This window comes from Physeter macrocephalus, chromosome 18 (assembly GCF_002837175.3).
Source record: "Physeter macrocephalus isolate SW-GA chromosome 18, ASM283717v5, whole genome shotgun sequence".
In the NCBI taxonomy this organism is placed as follows: domain Eukaryota; kingdom Metazoa; phylum Chordata; class Mammalia; order Artiodactyla; family Physeteridae; genus Physeter; species Physeter macrocephalus.
Window position 1 is genome coordinate 30,527,916 of NC_041231.1, and position 13,273 is coordinate 30,541,188.

Sequence of the window (13,273 nt, forward strand, 5' to 3'; positions counted from 1 at the left end):
TGTTTGTGCACATCAGCCTGGATTACAAAGAAGTGTAAGGCACCATATATGCCTTCAGGTAGCTTACATTTTTAACACATGCAAAGTTAAACAGTATATAGCAAGTAAATTGATGACGTAAAGAAATGTGACTTTTGAGTTCAGGAAAGGAAAATAGTTCTTTAGATCCCAAATTATAGGAACCCATCATCATGGTTGTGGTCACCATCATCATCATTATCACCCACCCTTTATTGAGAACCTAATAAAAGCCAAGACTACGATACTTCATTTTGTCTCAATCCCATCCCATGAGGTAGCTACTGATACTCCTTTTTATAGCTAGAAAAATTTCATTTCCAAGGTTTCGAAGTTAAGCAACTTATCCAAGTTTACTCAGCTAGAAAGAGGTAGAAAGATTAACTCTGGGCACTTAATCACTATCATGTACCCTAAATTATCTCTCTGATCCATCAGCAAATCCTGTTGTCTCTACTTTCAAAATGTATCCTGAATGCTTCCACTTCTCAGTGACCCACAGCTAACACTCTGGTTGTGCCACCATTGTCCCTTACCTGGTCTAGTGCAGCAGCCTCCTAACTGGAATCTTCACTTCCACTTGTACTCTTTATGATTATCTATGATAACCTACTGTTCACATAGTAGCCAGAGCGATCCTTTCAAAAGACAATTCACCCTCCTCCTCAAAGCTCTCCAATGGCTCCCCATCACACTTAGCCAAGTTCCAATGTCATTTCCAAGGTCTGCATTGCTCTGTGTGAACTGGACCCTGGCTGTTTGTGTTCAGCTCCTAGCTCTCTCCCTCCTACTTCAATCCAGCCACATGAATATCTTGCAGTTTCTTTAACACCTCAAAAATGTTTACACCTCAGAGACTGCCCAAGGCTGTCATGCTTGTCCTCCAGACAGCCACATGACTCACATTCTTACCTTAATCATATTTCTGCCCAAAGGAAACTTGCTCACAAAGATCTTTTCTGTTTCTGGAATTTTGAAGCAACCCATGTGTTAATCATTAACAGAATGAATAAGTAAAATATGGTAGATGCAAACGATGGGATACTAAGAATCAAGAAGAAATAGAAAATTAGTTCTATAAACAGCAACATGGGAAAGGCAAGAAAAAATGGTGCTGGATGAGAAAAGTAGGAAACGGGAAAGATCTATAGCACAATATCATTTAAGCAAATCAAAATCATGCGACCAAACACTACGTACTCTGCAAGGATACATACTTGCTTAAGGACATGTATCAAATATAGGGGAGAAGGAAGGAAATAGGAGAGAGTCAAGAAAGAAAACCCTTCTTTAAACACTCAATTAAAACAGTTGTGTCAACTATTCTCTATCTCCTTAACCTGCAGAGCGCCAATTTCCATAGGACATTGCCTGCTATACTATTTTGTTGACTTGTTTATTGCTTTACCTCCTCCTTTAGGATATCAGTTGCCATGGGAGAGGGACTGAGATTTACCTTTGTATCTTCTGTGTCTAGACCAGTGCTTAGCATATAGTGTTCAATAAATGTTCATTGAATGGATGAACTGATCCTCCTGACAATCCTAGGAATGGAGGGATTGAGACCTCCCTTTTACAGATGAGCAAAGTGACATCAAGTCCCTTGTACCAAACAGAACATCTGACAAATGGAAGGCCCAAGGTTTTAATAAAGAGTTCTAATTCCAAGTCCTGTGCTGTTTCCATTATATCACAGCAATCTTCCTAAAATCATATTAAACAGAACACATAGCTATACTCAATCTATAGAAGTAGCATTAAAAATGAATTCTTCCCCAGGAATTTAGCTGTGTCGTTAAAACATTACAGAAAACATTTTTAAAAGGTAGTACTTGAAAATATGAGCACACCAGAGATTCTTCTGTGAATGTTGCTGAGAAAGTTATTACTCATGTAAGAGGTGGGCAGATAATCTTTCTAGGCTAACTGGCATTTGATCACTGACATTTAAAAATCCTTGATATTTTGATCTTTTCCCATGTAAATCACAGTTTCCCGGTTTACGGCATTTTAATTAAGAAAAGGTTGAGAACAGCCCCTAATTAAGGTCAGAGCATACTTTGGAGTAATCATATTGTTACTAAAAAATATACTGTGCTTGAGAGAATTGTTCAGGGGAGGCCCCTAAGTTGAGACGGGGGAAGCAAACTTAGGCTATGTTTGCCATTAAGCACAGAGATTTAAGAGATTCAAGGGACTGCAATTTTTAGAGACATTATTCGTCAACTTCCCTTTTCTTACAATTTATGTAACTCGTGAGCTTTCCACAGGTCCTTCTAATAAGCCCAAAACTCTCCCTAAAGGCCACACTGCATGTCACAGTTGACCCAGGAATAATAGGCCAACTGACTAGTTGATTGGCAGCCAGAACTCAAATCTGCAGGAACATTTCTTCCAGCTCAAAAGCCCAGACTTTTTATTTAATAATTCTAAATGATCTGTCTCTACCCAGCTGCTTCATTCTGATTTTGCGTATAAATAGTCACATGACGTGGATGTGTTGTTTCTTCCTCCCTCACTGCTGACAGGTCACGGTTGACGGCTTAGATGAGAATGATGAAGCACCTGTCTGCACGCCCTCTCTATACAAGGCAGTCATTTTTGACAATGGTGTTGCTGGGACAAACGTCAATGGTTTCCAGCTACACTGCCACGACAGAGATTCACAAGATTTTGAAATGCACTTTGAGATGGTTTCTGGTGGATACCTTTATTATTTCTTTTAATCATGAGTATGCGTCAAATTGATATAACCTCTTTGATGTAAATAATATAATCTTAGAAATAACTATGTTTACAAAGATTAAACTATTTCATATCTATGGCATTAAGTTTCCTCAAGGAACCTTTTCATTTCTATATGTCCTATCTAATTCCTCCTGTGGTGGAGATATCCATGATTTCGACGTTGCTTGACAATGAAGAGAACTTGGACCTGCCAGATTAAGTTACAAGTAACAATGTCTGCTGTCGATGGTACTGGCTGAAAATAGCAGCTGTTTTTCTATGTGATGCTAATACAGATTCACTGGATAGATGTTTTCTACTGCATTATTGTTGGATTTACACAGATCCATATCAACTTTAGTCATGATCTTGGGGCATATGGAAGAAATTTATTGCAGACCAAATATGTGCTAGAAGGAGGGTACATGGAAGTGTACAAGACAGAGATCTTGTATTCATGGAATTCATGGTTCATTAAACTAGTAGTAACATCAACGACTATAAAATTATAAACTATGACAAGTCTTATAAAGGAAAACTACTGGGTATCATGAGAGAATATAACAAGAAGTACTTAAAGTATGGAGGTCAGACCTGCTGTCATGTAGATGAAAGAAAGGGAGGGTGGATGTGAGTTACTATGTTCCCAACTAATTGTAAAGGCTAGTTCAATGTCTCCTCCTCTTGCTAGATGATAAGCTTCATGAAGGTGGAGACTGTATGCATCTTGTTTACAACAGTGTCTCCAGGACCACTGAGACTTGACTTGAAATTTAGTAGGACCTCAATATATATTTGTGGTCTGACTGGCCCCTTTTATGTTGATCCAGACTAAGCTGAAAGTGGGAATAAAATTCTCTGAGTGGGAGATAAAGGAAGGGAAAGCATTTAGGCAGAATAACTTGATAATAGTGTGAAGCTTGCTGACCACATATGGGGATCAGTCTCATATGATCTTAACCTTTAAAACAATTTTTTCCAGCCAACTGAATTTATTGCTTACTTGATTTCAATTTTATTTTAAGCCTTGTATAGGTATAAGGATTCAGAGAATAATAAAAATTCTATTTATTTACACCTACTGTGTTTCGGAATCTGTGTAAAGTAGCTTGAGAAAACCTTTTAACATATCTTAAAATACTTATAATTTTTGATTTGTCTCTTTTAAAGGAAACGTGAGCCATCATTTTGGGTTTGACCCAACTTGGGGTTCAAATACTCCAAAATTAATTGCGAAGCATCCTTTTAACTTTGAATCTGGAGCTGAACTGCAGCGGCAGTACCATCTTGTAGTGCACATAATTGATGACAACCTGAAATATGGCAAAGTCACCAAGCCTAGGACAGGCACCACTATTATAGATATTTATGTGACAAGGGCCAATACGCCATCTCCTCTAACCACCAGCTCTGAAGTAAGGAGTTATGGAATTTAATTTGGGTCTGTGTGTGGGAAATGTTCTACTGCAAATTCAAGTTTCATCTAAAAAGGCTAAAAGGCTACTCAGGGCAGTACCTTCACCCAGAGGCCTTTCACCTGGACACCACCACATCCAGCCACCAGGCCACATTTTAGAATGTACATCCGTGAGAATCCGCTGGGTGGGTAAGAGAATTTGTGATCATTGACGGCGGAGCATAGAGGACCCCTGAGCAACTGATTGTATGTAAATGATCTGAAAGTCCTGCCCGCCGGGAAGTCACACTCATCAATGAATTCTATCAAAGAAACATCTCTAAAATTGGGCATTTTTAAACATTATTGCCTAGTGGCAATGTTATTCATAGCAATGGACACCTACCCCGTGCCAGTCACTGTGCTCCAGGGCTTATATTCTTCATTTCATCTAATCTTTGATCTAATCCTATGAAGTTGAACAGACCCTTCAGCATTTTGTTATTTCAAAAAAAACATGTGTACAGCCTCTGCGGAACTCCAGAACGGCTTGTGAGTCACCCAAGGATGAAGTCTGTTCGGTAGGTTTTATGGTTAGTGTATTTTACTGTCTTCTTTTTCAAAGGATGGATTATCCAAACATGGATATAAATCTTTCCACCAGGATATTTGATTTTCAAGAACACACTGTTCTCTCACACTGCACAAAAGGGTTTACCCTGTTCTGAGTAGATAATAGAGGCATACAAGCCTGAAAGAACTTCAGATGTCATCTAGTTCAACTCCTTGATTTTACAGATGAGAAAAGTGAGGTCAAAGAGGAGAGATGGTTTTGTTCAAGTTCACAGAGCAGTCATTGCATGCAATTCAAGTCTTCAGAGCCTTAAATTGCTGCCTTCTCTAGGCATGTGTGTTCCTTAGTATCATCTGTGGTGTCTAAAAATTCCATATGTCTGAGTCAATACCCCACTGTCTATAGAGCCATAGCTCTATACTGGTGCTATTACATGTAAACAGATGCTGTCTGGAAACAGAGACTAATGCTCTGTTTGCTTTGAAAGAATATTTCCCAGCAAAGAAAAAGTCTGACCATTGCGTACACAGCTAGCAACACATACAAATCCAGTGACTGGTTCATCCCTTTCATCTTCACTCTGATGATTATTTTCTTTTGCTGGGTTGGTTTCCTAGATATGTTTCCTGCTTTGGAGATATGGAAACACAATAGGATGCTGTCAGAAAATGGCCAAGGAAGTCTCCAAGACCAAACCCAAGTATGTGAGTTTTCTTTCTAAGCTTCTTTTTTAAAGAGTTGAAGTCATTTGTGGTTTGGCGATCTTACTCTAAAAGCTTCTGCCTAATTTTGCCAATTTTGAGGGGCACAGAGCCAAGTACTTGGGATACCAAACTCGATGGTCCCTTTCACCATTGCTCCAAACCTACTGCCAGAAACAGTTGGGGAGATTTGTTTAAACATCAACAACATATTCTTGGGTTCTACCTTAGAACATCTGAAACAGATTTTCTGTAAGAATGTATTTTCAACAAACCAGTCTGTGAGCAGACATACCCAGCAACTCTCTACATTATCTGGCTGCATGGGCAGTGGTTGACAACCACGGAGAGTTAGCCCAGAGGCAGGTGATAAAGCCAGGTACCCTCTCCACATTTGTTTTTAATCTGTGTGAAGCTGGGCAGAGAAACCAAAAAAGTGGATAGAAAATGCAGCCGCTTTCATCACCATCTGAAAATAGTTCTTCAGGGCACAGAATGCCATGGCTTCAAAAATAGAGTTGGATGTGAATTTTTATTAGCTAAGTAGAGACGATGTATGATTCAGCATGGAGGGGAGTGATGGTTAATGAGAGCCATTTATTATTCCCCATACAGCATTTTAAAAAAAATGAGAGTGGGAGAAGACTGGGTAATAGTCATGTGCTGCAAAAAATTGAAATATGTTTTTTGCCATGTATTAGCATAATGAAGCTGATGTTTTGTCAAATTTTCTTTTCCTACAGAGGAATAACGTATACGGCAGGTAAGATACAGCTTGCTAGTTGTCACACGATTATCTTGAAGTGTGTGGTTTAAAAAAAAAAAAGCCCCCCATCCAATAGCTGCCATTTATTTATTTATTTTTGCAACGGGAGCTAGAAATCCAAAGGAAAAGTTTGTCACTGGAAACAGAAATAAAAAACTACAAGTATTAACAGTAAGTACATTTTTGCAATCCCTCCCCAGTAGAAGAAAGAGGACTACATTTTTTCTGTAATTATGGCTCAGTGGAAAATTCCTCCATATTAACATATGGTAAATCTAGTCAGGTATCATAGAAGAGAGATACAATCCTTTCAATTCATGTGCTCCTGCTGAATTTCCGTGTATTAAAATCTGGGATTTCAGATCCAGTCTTAGAGTTTGGCTTAGGTCAAAATTTGCCATAAATATTTTATGTGTATTCAGCACAAACAACTCTAGGAAAATGAAAATCCAGCTTTATCCACCATTTCTTAAAAATAAGATCTAGATTTGAAAATAGGTTATAGACGTCATAGAGCTGCATAAGTTCTTCAACCCTGGAGTTTCTTAATAGATGGTAAAATCTATTGCTAATCTCCTGTATTAGTTTGATCGGGCTGCCATTACAAAATACCACAGACTGTGTGGCTTCCACAACAGACATTTATTTTCTCTCAGTTCTGGAGGTTAGAAGTCCAGGATGAAGGTATTGGCAGGTTTTGCGTCTTCCGAAGTCAATTTCCTTGGCTTGCAGATGGTGCCTTCTTCTTATGTGCTCACCTTGTTCTTCCTCATCTGGGTTATCTGTGTCCTAATCTCCTGTTCTTTAACAGCACCAGTCATATTGGATTAAGGCCTACCTATATGACCTCATTTTCCTTTAATCACCTCTTTTGGGTCCTATCTCCACATTCTGATGTACTGGGGGTTAGGGTTTGAACATATGAAATTTGGGAGAACCCAATTCAGCCCATAACACCTCCCATCCAAGTGAGAGACTTCACATCAAAACAAAGATCTGCGTTCAGGGAAAGCGTGTTGGGCAGACTGAGTGGAGATTGGGGCTGAGAGGAGACAAGAATAGCAAAGGAGTTTTTGGACCTCAGGCTGCTAGCCTTCTATACACTAGAAAGATGAGGTAATTCATAAGAAACGATCTGCTCGAAGTACTCAATATACGTCAAAACTAATTTTATCAAACTGACTTTACTGCTAACATTTTGTGCCTTTTAAAAGGAAACCACTGCGTATGAGACTGTGTTTCATGGAGAAGCCACTGATCCAGGTATGGTGCTTGAATAGCTTTTGAGTTTAGCACATTTTGTCTATTTGGATGTGAAACCGTGTGAATGAATTACTTATTCATTATGCTTCGCATAATGAGACTCTGTCCTAAAGCAAACCATTCAAGGGCCAGGCAGGTAAAATAAATGACTGAAAGGGCCCACGTAAGACACTAAGTTCAATTATCAATGGCAACCGATGCTTGGGGGACATGGCTATAACTTGACTCCATCAAAGTATTGTGTCCATTTTATACACATTGAAACAGAGGCTCAGAGAGGTTAGGGAATGTGTTTAGGGTCACATAGCTTTCTTTCCTTTCAAAGAAAGGAAGGAGAAAAGTTGGTGGAGCTTTTGGAACAGAGACTGAATCTTAACTGTGGTAGAACAGAGGCAGATGGATGGAGGTGGGTAGGTACTTGGCTACAAGAGCACGAGAAAACTGTCATGTGCTTGCAGTGGGTGGAGGGTCTTGTACCAGACCTCTTGGTGCAGGCATGGCAGAGTGGCCTGCCACAGACCTCAGGGCTCTTCTACTGGTTCTTTTTGTACTTAACTATTATTATTGAAAATAATAAAAATTACTACATGCCATTTCTTGTTTCCATCTAAAAGTTTTTTCAAGGAGTATTTAATAAATAGCTATTTAGCACTTTCAATGTACCAGGGTTGTTCTAAGAACTTTATAATTCTTAACCTATTTAATTTTTTTATTGTGCTAAATATATGTGACATAAAATTTACCATTTTAACTGTTCTTAAATGTACATTTCTGTGGTATTAAGTACATTCACATTGCTGTGCAACCATCAACACCATTCATCTCCAGAACTTTTTCAACTTTCCCAACTGAATTCATTAAACACTAACACTGCATTCCTTCCTCACACGCAGGCCCTGACGATCACCATTCTCCTTTCTGTCTCTATGAGTGACTATTCTAGCCACCTCCTATAAGTGGAATCATACAGTATTTGTCCTTTGTGATGGCTTTATTCACTGAGCATAACATCTTCAAGGTCCATCCATGTTGTAGCATGTTTGAGAATTTCCTTCCTTAAGGCTAAATAATATTCCATTGTATGTATAGATCTCATTTATCCATTCATCCAGCAATGGGCATATGGATTGCTTCTACCTTCTGGCTATTCATGTTGTTATATAACCTATATAATTTTAATATTATTCCTTGCACACCAAGATTTTATATTGATGCATTTGTAGACTTATTACAAGATGTTTTTAGGGCATTTCTGATATCAAATCATAGCAAACATTCGCTGAATTCTTAGTATGGTTAAAAATGCTTATATATGAATTGTTCATTCTCACTGCTATTTATGAGGTAGTGACTATTATCATTACCCTCGTTTTACAAATGAGGAACCGTGGCACAAAGACACAAGGTAACTTCCCCAGAATCGTAACTTCCCCAGTGAGAAGAAAGAGTCAGGATTAACAGTCTGACATGGGAACCCTCCCCGTACACTAGTCATGACCTTTCCTGCCAATGGCCTGGTAAAAACCAGTGCATTAACAAACACCGGGCCCTAGATTGCTCCATTCTACAAAACAAAACCAAAAACAAGTGTATGTGGTCTAACAAAGACAACAAGCAACTGCCATCCCTTTTTGCCCCTTTAGCGTTTGACTGACCCTCGTTGCCTTTGGTTTTCTCAATACTGAGGACAGTTACTTGTGTGTTTAGACCCATGCATTTGCCTTTATTTTGAACCTGGATGTTTGATGTGTGACTCAGCAATTAGTTTTCAAGCTCCAATGTGCACTATTGAGTAACGGTATAGATTTTTTTGGTGGAGGGACGGGTCTGTGAGGGAAGTGCATTGTCCACCCTAGCCCAAGGGCCCTGGAAGAAGAATCACCTTTCAATTAATGGATTTTTGAGAGGTGACTCAGCACATTGAAGTGTCACATGACACTTAGAGAAGAGAAATGTTTTAAAATAAAAATAAGGTTAGCTGTTTGCGTTGGGACATTCCATCATTTACCAAATGTTCTGGGGAACCCAGAATATGATGCATAAGGCATTGCTTTATTCATGGAGTCTAATCAAAGTGAAAGAAGGCATGTCCCCCTACCGTGGGTGGTTAGTGGTTAGAGCTCTGTAGCTGGACTCCCTGGGTTCAAATCTAGGTCTGCCACTTACACATGGCGTGGCCTTAGCAAGTTACTTAACGTTTCTTTTTTTTTTTTTTTTTTTTTTTTTTTGTGGTATGCGGGCCTCACACTGTTGTGGCCTCTCCCGTTGCTGAGCACAGGCTCCGGACGCGCAGGCTCAGCGGCCATGGCTCACGGGCCCAGCCGCTCCGCGGCATGTGGGATCCTCCCAAACCGGGGCGCGAACCCGGTTCCCCTGCATCGGCAGGCGGACGCGCAACCACTGCGCCACCAGGGAAGCCCGACTTAACGTTTCTGTGCCCCAGTTTCCTCATCTGTAAAATGTGGCTCATAATATGTACATATCTCACAAGGATGTTGAATGGATTAAATGAATTAATATATAAAAACAGAGTCTAACATATAGTAAATAACAAAGAAGTCAACTACTATTATTGTTATTATTATTTTATTTATTAATTATACCCTAGTCACCTAAGAAACAACAATTGGTTGACTTCCTACTATATCGGACCCTATTTACCCTATTTATTTTCTCTCATATTATTCTTATTTCATTATTGTTTCTATGAAGGACTGACTGATTAAACTCAGACACCGTAAAAGGCACACCACTTTGGGGACAATTAAAATAATAGCTTAGTGTATTCTTTTTTTAAAACTTTTGATTTTACAATAATTATAGGCTTACAAGAAATTGCAAAAAATGGTACAGAGAGGATTGTGTACCCATCACCTAGCTTCCCCCAAAGGCAACATCTTTCATAACCACAGCACCAAAACCTGGACATTGACATTTCTACAATACAATTAACTAGACTACAGCCTTCGCTCTGACTTGACCAGTTTTTACATGCACTTTAAAAAAAATATTCTCTGTGTTTAGTTCTATGACATTTAATCACCTATATAGATTTATCTAACTACAACCGCAGTCAAGAGAAAGAACTGTTCCTTCACCACAAAAGTGCTCTCTCGTGCTAAAGGGGCAATGTTTAATGCATGTGAAATCACATGCTGCTTCAAGTTTTGCTTCTAATTTTTCTTTTGGTAACAAAGCAAAACTTGAGAAGATGAGCAACTTGTCACTAGGCTGGCTATACAGCAAACGTTCAGTAAACTCTTTGTGGGACGAATAAATGCTTTGTAAGTTCATTATAATTCACTTTCTCTGTGTTTGAGATCCTTCTCCCCCTGCCCTCTGGGAATGTGTATGAATATGATAGCAGAACAGATGCAAGAAAGTGGAAGAACCCCAGGCACCGGGAGGGGTCCTTGGCAAACATATACTTGATCCTAGAAGCCCATCCTTCTGAGGAGTCTACATCCTTAAAAATTCCTATGCAAGGGTAGTGTCTTCCTGGGCCTCTGATTGCTTTTTTAGTGTCTGTCACTATCATCAGGCACTTTACCCTTGGCTATCTACAATTAAATTGTAGATGTGAGGCCAGCTGCTTTGTTTGTGTTTATAGCCTTCTGTAATATTGCAGTTCAGGGCTGACTGAGGGCAGCATGTATGGTCAACCTTGAGTCTCTGAATATGTTTTGCTGCAAACTAGCGACTCAATTGATACATGTTCATTGCCTGACTTTGCCCAGCGGAAGGTATGCTTGTTACGACTGGAGACTTTGTTTTCCTCACTGCTGTAGCCCCAGCATATGCTTGACACCTAGTGGGGACTCCATGAATATGTGGTGAATAAATATCTTTGAATATATGAATTCAGATCTCTTGCCTTTAATTCACATTTCTTGTTACTCCTATGACCCATGGAGCAGAAATGGGAATTATCTTTAGAAAAGAACTTTTTTGGTTTTTGGAAGTCAAAAAAAATGCAGGACTTTTCTCAGCATTTTTAAAAAGCACCATTGACCTTGCTTTTAATTTTCTTTTTACAGCGCTCTGGGGAATGACCACCTGAAAACTTCACTTATTAATGACTTGCCAAAGAAACGTTGGCATCCAGTCTTGAGAGCTATGTACTTAGACAAGTAGTTCTTAAATACCTAGGAGCTCTCTGATGATCATCCTTGGTTGTAGAAGACACAACAGCAGAGACCAGAAGGGTTGTTGATGGTAGAGAGTAAATCCACACTTAACCCAAAATAGAGTTCAAGCTGGGAACATTTTTTTAAAACAAATTTAACCCAAAATAGAGTTCAAGTTGGGATAATTTTTTTTAAAACAAATCTTATTCAAAGTAAAACTGACCATGAGCAAAGAACTAAAATATATTTGAGTCAGAGGAAAATGGGGACTTGGATGGTCATAAATATCAGCCTTGATATTTATGCCCCTTTGCACGTGTACACAGATTTCTTTTCACTCCAGGAACACCTCACTTCCCAACAAGAGAGCACCTGAAAATAAACAGGCTCCTATTTTATGTACGTAGCTCACACGGGTTGATCCTCAGGAGGTGCTGACGTGGAGGACATCAGTGGATTTGAAGTTTGGAGCTTGGACAAGTCATACCGCCTCTCAGAAATTCACTTTTCTTCTTCTGGAAAATGTATACTGTCATTCCTGCCCCATTTCTATCTCATAGTTCTGCTGTGAGAAACAGCATAAAACGGTTGAGATTCTACACTTGGCAGCACTTTTTGAACTGTAAGCACTATTTAAGAGTAAAATAAGATTAGTTTCATTAAGTCAAAATTGGCCGCTCAGAGAGCAGTGACTTGGAATACAGAGACGGTCACTGCATGTTTCTAAGCCAGCCTATGTTGGAATTGGCTGATAATTAGCTTCTCAACTTCTGTGAAAGGAATATACTGCCTTGTTCCAGATGGCAGGATAATTCTTCCCCAGGGGAGAGACCAAGGATTCTCTGGGAAAATGCTCTCCCGTCTCCAGCAAGGCTCTCACTGGATCAGTTATGCTAAGATGGATGTAGATATGTGAGTCTCCATCTGCCACCACCTGAGCTTTTGAGAAAAAAAAAAAAAAGCAAGCTTTTATAAACTTCCTTTTCAAAGTCTGGATTGGATCAATTCATACTTAATCTGCCTGTGGCAAATCAAGAAAAATTGGTAAGTGGTAAGTTTGAGTGTTTACTTTCTTCTGTTAAGCTGTTTTGGGTCTCAGTTTCAGACACGGCCAAGGAAGAAAGTCTGAGCTGGTGACAACAGTAAAGGAGTTGTTTGGGAGGAAGCTAAAGAGGGCTGCTTTCAGGGGTACGGCTCTGGAATCTGACCTCTCTATTGGGTCAGAATCCATTTGCCTCCAAACTCTAGATGTTCTTTTCTCCTCCAGTTTAATAATGATTGTATTAGTTTGCTGAGGCTGCCATAACAAATCGTCAATAAACTGTGGCTTGAAACGATAGAAATTTATTCTCTCACAGTTCTGGAAGCTAAAATTCTACACTTGATCTTAGCCAAAAGGCCGAGAAGCGATGGAAGCTAAAATTCTAAAATTGAAGTGTTGGCAGGGCCATATTCCCTCTGAAGGCTCTAGGGGAACATCCATTCCTTGCCTCTTCCAACTTCTGGGGCCTGCCGTGGCCTTCCTGGGTTTGTGGCTGCATCCCTCTCCTCTCTGACTCGGCGTTACTTTGCTTTCTCTTCTAGGTGTCTGTCGAATTTCCCTCTGCCTCACTCTTACAGGGTACATTGGTTATTGGATACAGGGCCCACCGGATAATCCAGGTTGATCTCCTCATCTCAAGATCCTCAACTTACTCACAT

The 13,273-nt window shown here is 39.6% G+C and overlaps 1 pseudogene; it reads right to left on the minus strand.

The window, feature by feature from the left end:
• Positions 1 to 12,845: 12,845 nt before the first annotated feature.
• LOC112064965 (uncharacterized) lies at positions 12,846 to 12,983 on the minus strand (annotated as a pseudogene).
• Between the last annotated feature and the right edge of the window lie 290 nt (positions 12,984 to 13,273).